General features: G+C 43.7%; 1 protein-coding gene across 1 annotated transcript in view; it reads left to right on the top strand.

Annotated features, from left to right (window-relative positions):
• The first annotated feature begins 1,102 nt into the window (after positions 1-1,102).
• AOPEP (aminopeptidase O (putative)) overlaps positions 1,103-11,058 on the top strand; it is a 1,805,484-nt gene continuing 1,795,528 nt past the window's right edge. Inside the window, exon 1 of the mRNA XM_069625709.1 lies at positions 1,103-1,153. The gene's annotated coding sequence lies outside the window, so the exon portion shown is untranslated. The remainder of the gene's footprint in view (positions 1,154-11,058) is intronic.

The raw sequence follows: 11,058 nt of genomic DNA, 5'->3' as shown, positions 1-11,058 counted from the left end.
CATTATCTGACATAGTGGGCAGCTGTTTGTACAATATTGTTTAGTTAGAGATAAAATGTCATATGGTGATCTCATGCAGTCTTACAGTGAGTGTAGTTACATCAATTCTGATGAGAAGCATGAAATCTGGATGACATGAGACTTCTTGAAACTCATCCCATCCTTGTCGCCATTGTCTTATTGCAAAGTGTATGGGGAGACGAGGAGAATAATAAAAGACATGGAGGCGTACTTCCAAACAAGTTGCCCCTTTATTCTTGTGCCGGCAAATGCCATGCGCAGTAACTAACTCTGCGCATGAGGCCCTGCAAGCGGTCTCATTGGGCAAGTCTGCCGTGACGAGCCGGAGCTCGTCAAGCATTAACGGTGTCCTTGCCAGGTCACGACACATGCCAACATTTTGCAGCACAGGGAGTATACATGCCAACCCTCCCGATTTCATACATGCAAACATTTTCAAGAATCTGGAGGGAGATTGCCCCAGAAAGCGTGAGAAAGGCATTTCCCCATATGATTTTGTTAGGGAATTAATTATTCTGGGCAGCAGTTAGTAAAAAAATTGCAATATTTTGAATCGAGAAATCAGGAGTCTCCCGCCTAAATTGGGATGGCTGGCATGCATCTGATTTTGTTGGCAAAAATGTTGCTATTTGTGACTGCATCCCTCCTAAAATAATTCTAACCCCAATGCATTTGAATGGGGAAATTCAACTATCCCAATTGTTCGGAGAGAATCACCCCCCCCCCAGCTGCTGCAAAATGTAGGCATATATGCATGGTAGGGAGATTTTCTGTCAGAAAGCAGGATAATTGAATGTTTTCGCTGGGTTGCATTGGGGACATAATTATTTTAGACGGGATAATGTTAAAAAAGCTATATTTTAAAAAGAAAAATCGGGACGGTTGGCATGTATACATATTACGTCTATTTATGTTAAGGAACGAAGTTGTAAGCACTGCGCACATAAAGGTTCATGGCTGTTGCTCGGTGAGCGGCTGCCTCTGCCTGACGAGTATCGTGCAGACGCTGCTCCCCAAGAAGAGGCGGGACGAAATGCACATCCAGCCAATCCCACGTAAAGGAAAGGTGTCACAAACTGAGCTGAAGAGTGACGAATGCAGACATGGCTTGCGATGCCTAATCTTCAAACAGGTAGGATTGATTGGCGACCGCTGTTCCTTTCGCACGACCTCCCAAACTGGGAAGCAGACGAGTGCTTCATTGCTTTGTCCAGCCGCTGTTAATCTATTTTCGGATGATACAGAGTCGCGCGCATTAAAGTGTTGTGAATCGGTCCACGTGGTGCTAAACAACAACACTTTTGTAAAACTCTTCCCCACACTGCTACTGTTTGGGAATGCTCAAAGCGAAAGAGGGAATGACGCCTTAGCATCACCAAATAAACGGGAGAACGTGCACCAACCCTGCAGTGGTTGTTTAGACTTGCATCCGTAGTAAAATAGCATTGTTCCAGTGGCGGGCTTCCTGCTTCCCGCTTCCCTATACACAAAACGCACAGACCTACAGATGGAAAACATTCTCTGGGAGCCCTATCGAGGATGAGATTGGTGAAGTCATAGCAGGAAAATAATATGGCTATCAAAAGTGTGAAAAATAAAAATAAAACACAGGTCGAACATGACACGCCTTTTTATAGAGGTGATTTGAAACATGCACAATTTGCATAGCAAACCAATCAGAAAATAGGGAATTGTAATAGAAACAATATGAGCAAAAAGGGTAAAGTAATGTTTTATTTCGCCATCGTGAACGGAAGCCTACAATTATCATGGAAAGTCATGCATACCTAAAAAAAAAATCACGTTGTAAACAAACACAGTGAACGAAATTAAATATACAATCACCTACTTGTAGTCCGTGTTTCACACAGCGTGCAGGTGTATGCAACTCCTCTTTATAAGCATTCACATTTAATGAGGCACAGGGGGCCACTTCCAATCATCCAATAGTTTCTGTCTCTCCAGCCATCCTATGTGCATTTTTTGTGTGCTTAAATTCAAAAGAAAAAAAAGACGAAGTTGGGGCAAACGTCGTACTTCGAAATCTCTCTGAGTGCTGGTAACAGCGAATGCAGTGATGTATGGAAACATTGGCTTCTGGGTTTCCATGACCCAGTCAGACTATCAGGCCAATTTCCTGCACAGCTTTACTCCTAAGAGGTGGCGAGCACATAAATCCATTTGGGGATGGCTGGCTTGCCTCTAATAACCAAAGCACAAGTTGAGCCATTAAATAAAAAATGCTTTGAAATCTATCCAAAGTAATATTTTGTAAAGGACAATAATGGACTAATGACAAGATGTGGGTATTGTCATTACCGTGTGTGTAACTGATGAACAACATATACACTGCATGGTCCTTTTTAGAGCATGCTTCCTCGGGAGCAATGGCAAATTAAGCTACTTACTTGCACTACTTTTTGGAAACCCTTCCATAACTCCCATTATTTGTAATCATGGTAGGTACTGAATGTTCCGAGAAAGACCTCTGGATCAGATTGCATATATTTTCCAGACCACTAGCAGATAAATTGCCTACATCTGTTTCATGCCCAAAATGCTCTGTGCCTTGCGCTTGTTCAGTGTACAAACGCCTCCTCAGTCATCCTTAGCTTTAAGAAGTATGTTAACGAGATTGCAGTGATGAGCCCCAAATATGAGGAAAGATATCTTTGAACTTCTTTGAGTTCTGTCTGCCTTCAGAGGCCAGTCACATTTAAAGTAACACTTTAATTACATCTTCCATCATGATGACATTTCCCTGAGCTTTTGCTTGACATCTGAGACATAAAGGATGCAGTTTAAAGTGCATCAGACTTTTCAGAAAAATGCATAATTTGTACTTTAATGAGATACCCAAATTTACAAAATGTGCAAGCGACCTAATTAACATTTGAAGAACTACCGGGCAGCAGAGCAAACGCTGAGCTCCCCGATCCCGAGCTTATACTAATGGTGATTGTGCTCGGCTGACAGAAAAATATTGAGGGCACAAGCTGAGGATATAGCAGATTGGTTGAAGTCCCGCTATTAATCTTAGAGTGGGGAGTCAGTCCCTCTTAGGCCATTTGAGGGGGAAGAGGAAGGTGTCCCTTTTAAGAGTGAGTGAGAGAATCCAAGGATCCCCAGCAGCATGGTTACAGGCTAGTCTATAACAAACTACTTGTTTTCATCACGCCACAGTTTTTTGTTTTGAGCTATGGTTTGTGAGGGGTCAGAAATGCAAGGCTTTCCCTGCCTATCAAACTAAGACTAAAGGAAAACACACTTAACATCAAAATGCATCTGTCCCTTGCAATCATGCAGGTATCATATGGCAATTCAAACGCAACAAAAATACTTTATATTCAAATATACTTTATAACCATATATTCTCGTAATCAGGGGTTGGGTCCCCTCCCCCAGGATTAATTCAGGATTTTACAAATCAAAGTTCCAAAAAAGAAAGGGCTTTTCTATAGCCAAGTTTTATTCCAAATGCGATACAAAGTTCTTTTCATTCCAAAAGTCTTTCACTTGGCACTTGGATTGTCTCATGACTAAACACGATTTATCACTCTTCAAAATGACTGTCCAAAGCTTCTGCTTTTACTCGAAGAACCAAAAACATTTTGTCATCGGACTTTCCATCAATATTTCAATATAACTTCTGTTCTTTGAAGAACAACTAGTTTCACGTTTCTTCTTCATGAACACAGTTTGGTCAGGATGGTTTTAGCACAGTTCATCATAACACAGTAGTAGCTTTGCCACTTCATTTTCACCACAACCTTCCACCAAAATGCAGTACGTCAATGTCTTCTTCCTGGTCCACTAACCTGCCAGGACTAACCACTAATAATCCCTTCCTGGTATACACGCCTGCCAGGATAAAACTCCTCCTACTACTACAGCAAGTACTCTGTGGTGAGGCTTGCTTCAAACTTTAGAAAAGTCTTTGACTTTCGATAACATTGAGGTTCACAACTTTTTCCTTAAGGGTGCAACATACATTGACACTGTTCCGCTGTTTAATTTACCACATGCAATGCAGGTTATATTCCTCTCCCTCTTGATGATTTCTGTAAGGAGGGCTTCTCTCCTGCCACCTTTTGAGTCCCTTTTACCTCACCATTTGACTGCCGGTAGTGTCTCTTGTTCAAGTTTCCCACACCAGGTAACTGCTGGCAACGTCTATTTTTCAAGTTTCTCTCTTTAGGAAAACCAGTTTCCCTTTTTATTTATAATTACCCTCCTTTGGTTTTGGCAATGTTGGTTGTCCTCTTCCTTTCAGGCATTCTCCTTCTTTGTAGACCCCCAGGGAAATGGTATCATCTTCCATTTATAATTGCCTTTCTTTGGCTTAGGCAATGCTGGTTGTTATGTTGCTCAAATATTGCCTCCTCTTTAATTTGGCAATGACTTTGGCAATGATGGTTATAACCTTTCTTAAATATTGCCCCTTCTTTACTTTGGCAATGATGGTAGCAAACGTTCTCCTCTCGCTTGCTCTCAATATGGGTATCACGCCCAAAATACTTAAAGTCATTAGTTTGGTATTCAGAAATGGTTGCTGGCTACCAGCGGTCTATTGCGGGGCGGCCAGAGTCACCGAATGAAGGTCAACTAACCGGTTTCTTCCTGCACGTCCGTTCGACTCGCTGCTGCTGCAACTTCTTCTTTTGTTGGGTCTGTGGCATCTGACAGCTCCGGTCACACTCCCGCCTGCTGTGCCTATTGGAAAGGGACCCTGTCTTGCTACTTGCAGACTCCGGTGCACGTGAGTCATCGGAATAGGGCACAACATAAGGAGAGCTTCTCCCTCCCACGGGGAAGCCTGTCAAAGCACTGCTTCCCGCTAGGCGAACTGTGCACTTCAAGTCTCCAACTCCTACGACTCTCTCAGCACCGGAATCCGCTGAAATCACAGCAGAGGTCCTGGCATTGTCTTTTCCCTGTTTTTACCACTCCCACTGCTGCTGGCTACTTCTTCTCACAGCCCACACCTGAAGGCTCTATAAATATTGAACTGTCCCGCTTAGGTATAGGTCATTAGAACCACTAGACTGCATAATTCAGTTCTGTACCTCTGAGCACCACTTCCTCGTCCCAGTACCTAGAGCATTATGGGACTTGAAGTCCCTAATGTTTTGTTTTACTTCTATATTAAAGGCTTCAATTTTAACCTTGTTTACTTCCCTTCGTTTATAGATACCCTCTTAGGGGAGGGTTTTAGAGGAATTAATGGTTGGTTCTTGATTTCATAGCTCAAACGTAAGGGGAAATCATAATTATCAGAAGCAATGGTATTGATTCTCTGAGTCTTACATATCATTCCCATGTTGACCATCAAGGTTTTCATCACTAACCATTTCGGTTATTTTGGGAACGGGAGCCTTACTCTGACAACAAGCCATTAGGTATTCCAATATTAGAGAAATATCACCCTGCAAAGCAGATGAATACTGTGTCCCTCCTAACGGAGTCATCCTACCCCCTTGGTGGCCTTATTTATTTATTTTTTATAGCGCAAAGACAAAAGCCGAGAGGCATAGTAGCGCTTAGACAGGACACAACAACAATCAACTGGAACAAATAGCAATTAGGTAGAGGTGGAGGTCAGATGACACAGATTTTAAGAGAACAGGACTGTTTTAACCCTTGCTTAAACTTGGATAGCAAGGTGCATGTTCTCAGGTCAGGCGGTAGTCCAGTTTTTAGGCGCTGCACGTGGAAAAGATCCCTGGGCTACACAAGTGAGTCTAGAATGGGGAATTTCCAAGAGACCAGCATTATTTGACTTTAGGGCTCGTCGGACAGGCAGCCTTGAGATGCAGTTGGACAAGTATTTGGGGCCCGTGCCCGGTCAAACATTTGTCCGTAATGCAGTGCACACTAAAGATGATCCTGCTGCAAACGGGGAGCCATTGTAGGGCTTTCCTGTCTGCTGTCACATGGTCCGATTTCTGCAATCCCGCCACTACGCGAACCACACTATTTTTAATGACCTGAAGACTGGTGAGATCTCCTCTGGCAATACCAAGCAACAGACAGGAACAATAGTCCCATGTTCCCCTGTATTGGCCTATGCGGTGTTAGCGCAGTTGGTAGTTTTCAAAAAGGGGCAGAGCTGGGCAAGCAATTTCAGGTGACATGTAGTGCTGGAGATAAGACTATTTACTTGGGCTGTCATGGTATGCTCTTGATCTAAAAAGACCCCTAATGTCTTGACCTTTGCTGGGGTATTAATAGTACAGCTTGCCACATTAAAGAGTCGATATTCAGGGCTCGGTTTACGCAGTTGTGGCTTAGTACCCAGAACCATGAGTTCTGTTTTGGCGTCATTGAGCACAAGCTTATTCGCCTGCATCCATCCGAGTGTTTGATACACACAAGAGCCCTGCGGGACTCCACATGTTAGAGTGAACTCATATGCCCTGGCCTCATTGAAGAAGACCCTAGCTTCCGATCTGCAAGAAAGGAGTCCAGCCACTCCGTGACTGAGGAGGGAGAAATGAACTGTTCTACATAGTTTATCTATCCGCCAGTATGACATAATCCACCAAATCAAAAGCTGCGGATAAATCTAGTAGCACAAGCAGGGCTGTATTACCTTTCTCCAGGATCTTAAGTATGTTCTTTCAAGCCAAGTAAGGCTGATTCAGTGCTATGGGAGCGTCTGAAGCCCGATTGCTTTTGGCCCAAGATGTCATGTTCCAGAAGAAACTCCTCAATGTGCAAGTGAGCAGCCTTGTTAAGTATCTTGAGCAAGTAAGGAACATTAGTAATTGTCCGGTAGTTTCCTGGCACATTAGGGTCCAAGGAGGGTATTTTAATCGGGGGAGAAATCCACGCTTGTTTGATGTCCTTCAGAATGCAGTTTTCCCTAAATGAGGCTTGCACAAATTTTGTAAGCAGAGGGATTAACTGCGGGGGCACATGACTTGACAGATGTCTCCCTTGAAGTTTTGAAGTTTGTAGGCTTTAACTTACTCAAGATCTCTGCAAGGTCATGCTCGGATATTGGCTATAACTTTAATCCAGGGCAGCCCACCCTGATGTCTTGGGGCACTATATTATCCTGAGCGCAAACTTCTACCTTGGCCGTCAGGTTTTCCTGGATGTTTTTAAGTTTATCCCGAAGGGCATCTTGAATGGTCATGCACCATTTGGTGTATTTAATAATCTGCGAGGGGTGGGGGGGCAGGGGTCCTCAAACTCTTTAAGAATTTTAAAAAGCTCCCTGGAGCAGGAAGCTGCTCCCGAAATTTTAAGGTCATAAAAGTTTTTCTTTGGTTTGGAAATGGCTGTCTCATGTGCCTTAGCAGCACTGGCGGCCTCCCAGGCGATCTACCTGGCTAATACCACCCACAGGGTTAGGATCGGCCATCGACTACCTTCCCCTGGCCCCCTGAAAGAAGACTTTTAGGTTGGGATTTTGTGAGGACTCTGCAGGTTTCATCACAGATTATGTACGTCTCAGTGCCAAAACATCACAACGTCCATACTTGGATGCATTCAGGAAAACACAAACCAAATAAAATGAATAAGCTACTCAAAGTTGCATATTCTGCTTCCACTGTGACTCCTTTATATTGACATGTAAGAAATGTATTTAATCTGTTATACTGCAGATTTACTCTCATAATGCACATACGTAAGCTTGCATGCCTATGTGAAAAAATGCTCACAGAAATCGGACTAATAACATTTTCAGTTATAGTAAAAACGAAGGGGACTCATTCTTTCTTTTGCAAAACAAACAGACCACATCCCACTCATTAACCCACCCCCCCTGACTAACCCCACACACCCTCCAGACCCATAGTTTTTATAGGGGATCGGCCACCTGATCATCAAATGTTATTGAAGGTTCTTGAAGGTGTAGATTGGGTCTTCCGGCATGCTGCACCCCACTCTTACACAAAGGGACCATTTATGGAAGGTATTAGTCCTATTTCATTACTAGTGGGGGAAAATGACAGATGGTCATAATACTTCTGATTCAACATGGCCGCCCTGAAGGAGTTGCATTATCGCCCTTTCAGACTGGAGCATCCACCCTGGGATTTACCGACGTGCTCATTGTCCGAACCAGCTTTTGTCAGTGTGGTCCACTGGCCTTAGTCCGGCGACTTTGTCCCTGTAACTTGCGATGGTCGGAAAGGCACATAGTCGGCAGTTATGGCGCACATGTAATGTCAAGTGCATATAGGACACTACTTGTCTGACGCAAGCAGGGAAAAGGGTTTTCACATAAACTAAGTCGGATTACGAAGGAAGAATATTAAAAAAAGAAAATGCTATGGAGGGAAATGGGACTGATTATCATAGGGGAAACAGAGCAGTATAGTCATAGGAAATATTCTAGAAACTGGAGAAAAAAACACCCCACCTCCAATTGGCCTGTTCGCTTTTTTTATCATTTACCAACAGTGTAGCCTGGGGACTGTGCACTACCACAGCATGACTAAAAGAAGGTACTTTCACACAGGCTCCTGCAAGCCAGAAGGTCTTTAATGCATAGGTCTTTAATCCCATGTCTTAGCCATGAAGCTCACTTCCCTTTGCAGTCTCTCATTCATAGGCCTACATGTATAAATTGAAAATTACATGACATATATTTTGCAGAATTTCGAATGTCTACAAATCTGATCAATGCAAAACATCACTTGACTGCTCTTTACTTCTTTAAAAAAAACTTGCTCAAGAAGAGGCAGGGGGGTTTTCAACATTACTATCTTTATGGAACTCCACATTCCCCAATCACTTGTAATTTTGCATGCAGATTACTGCATTGCGTAATAAGAGAACAATTCCCACATGCCAGGTGCACCCCATATATGAAGTGTCCTCCATTGCCCTGCTGGGACTGCACGTCCCCTGAAGAAACGTCTCCGGTCTTGTGCATTCCATATTTCCATTAGTCCCTTCACTTATGTCTATTTAGGACCGATGCCCTGATTATTCGTTGGGTTCCAACACCCAAGTGTGTGCTGGGAGCACAGTTCTATTTGTTGAGCCTTAACGATCTGCTTGTGTAAAATTGCGAGCCTGCAGGAATGCAAATCTGTATCACCTTACAGAGGGCTAGACGTGTATGTGGGGACAGCAGTGGTTGTAAACAAGGCACAGTAGAGTCTGATGTGACCAGTCTGTTCATTACACATTCTCTTAACCCTTCTCTGAGCAGACAAAGGGCAATTGCTTGCATTTTGGTGTGTGTCCCATTTGCGAATTCAGATTGAACTCACGGACGTGGTGACAGATCTGTGCAATTATGCACAGAAGTGAAAAGGGCCTTCTGATTGTGCACAGCTGTGATGCACTCAGTCAGAAATCCTTTGTGAATCCCCTGCATTTATTTACGCAAGTGATGGAGATGTGCAATCCTGACACCTTTATGATTCAGCCCGAAAGAGTTCTGTCACAATGGAAGGATCGCAGATACCGAGTACTTTTTTAGCTCCTGATTAGGCGAGTAGCAACATTTGGCAGGAGCTACATTCAACAGAACACAGCAACTAGTGACAAACAAATATACCTGTTACTTTAACTTTTAATATTTGGGAATTGGTATAAAAGAGTATTAGGACACGCCTAAATACATTTCAGGGTTTTCCAACTCAAGGGCCGGATCCGTGGCAGGTTTTCAGGATACCCCTCATCAATATTAATTAGAAAGATTTGCATACATGGATTCTAAATGTATGCACATTTTTCGTCATGACTATTAACGAGGGATATCCTGAAAACCCATCAGGATCCTGCCTTTGAGGCCCGGAGTTGGACAACCTTAATTTTTAGCATACTATGGTGATAATGGCATCAGAGAAGGATTGTACCATTTGGTATTATCCCACCGTCCTGTGGATATGCCCCAAACAAATCGGGCATTACCAGCGGTGTTGGGCCATTACAAGACTGTGCAGCCTGCCCCAGAGGCCATTATCACCATTAGCACCCATGAGTTATGGGCCAAATGACACTGGAGATGACCAAAACCAAACAGTAAATCAGGAACTGGAGGGCTGGAATGCGCACAATAAGCTGGCAGGAAGTGAGGCAGAAGAGAGGCGCAATGTTACAGGAAGGGGGCAGTGGGCAGAGAGGCAAAGCTGGCTGGAGCACAGAGGGAACGCAAGCAAAATGTGCCACCACTACCTGGAGGACCAGGCGCGAAGGCCGGAAGCACAGGCTAGTGGTAACAGGTTGAGAGGGGAAAATGGTGTATGGAGACACTGTGGCATCCAGAGGATGCAGGCTTGTCCCCACGGATACTCTGTGCTTCCTGTGCCCTGATTGGCTGAAGCGGCATCCACATTTGATGCATGGTGCCAATGGATATCATATATAATGGACAAAAGTTCAATAGTTAGCATGCTGAAAATCAAATCTAACTTGCAAATGAATAGCTCATTATTCCCATGGGTATCTCCTACTTGCTGTGATGCCTGATACCCTGGAGCTGCTTTTAGTGCCTGCTCATGAAATCTTTATCTCGATCCCCGCTATGCGCACAGCACAACTTCTGCCCTTAATCTTAGGTGAAGTGCAGTCTCAGGAGAGGGCATCAATGGGATATGGAATGGGCACATTTTAATTTGTTTTAAAGTTAAGACTTTATTACGTTTTTAGATCTTAGCAACTACTGGACCATGCCAGCACATATCAACATTATATTACAGCATTTTAGGAAAACATAATCCCCCCACCCCTCAACCCGAGAGTACTCTCAGGTATCGCAATGCATAACCACAATATAAGTGAGATTTAATGGGTCAAAAGACCAAGTCTATGGTCAACCAGATTAAGGGCTCTCGGCCTTGTTGGGTACGTCAAGGCATTTAAATCTCTCTGGACGTAGTTCAAAGAGGGTGACCAGACAGCTGTGAAAGTTAGAAGAGAGTTCCTCCTATTGGCTGTATGTTATAAGAGTATTCCAGACTTTGTCCAGCCACATACCAATAGATGGTGGTTCACGTCTCTTCCATAGGTGCAAAATTGAAAGCTCGGCCACCAAAAGCAGGTATGATACCAGCTGGAGTTCTGCTGCTG

The sequence above is a fragment of the Ambystoma mexicanum genome, chromosome 6p (assembly GCF_040938575.1).
Source record: "Ambystoma mexicanum isolate Mex_15411 chromosome 6p, UKY_AmexF1_1, whole genome shotgun sequence".
Taxonomy (NCBI): Eukaryota; Metazoa; Chordata; class Amphibia; order Caudata; family Ambystomatidae; genus Ambystoma; species Ambystoma mexicanum.
The sequence above is the reverse complement of the archived record's forward strand: the minus strand, read 5'-3'. Positions and strand labels throughout refer to the sequence as shown.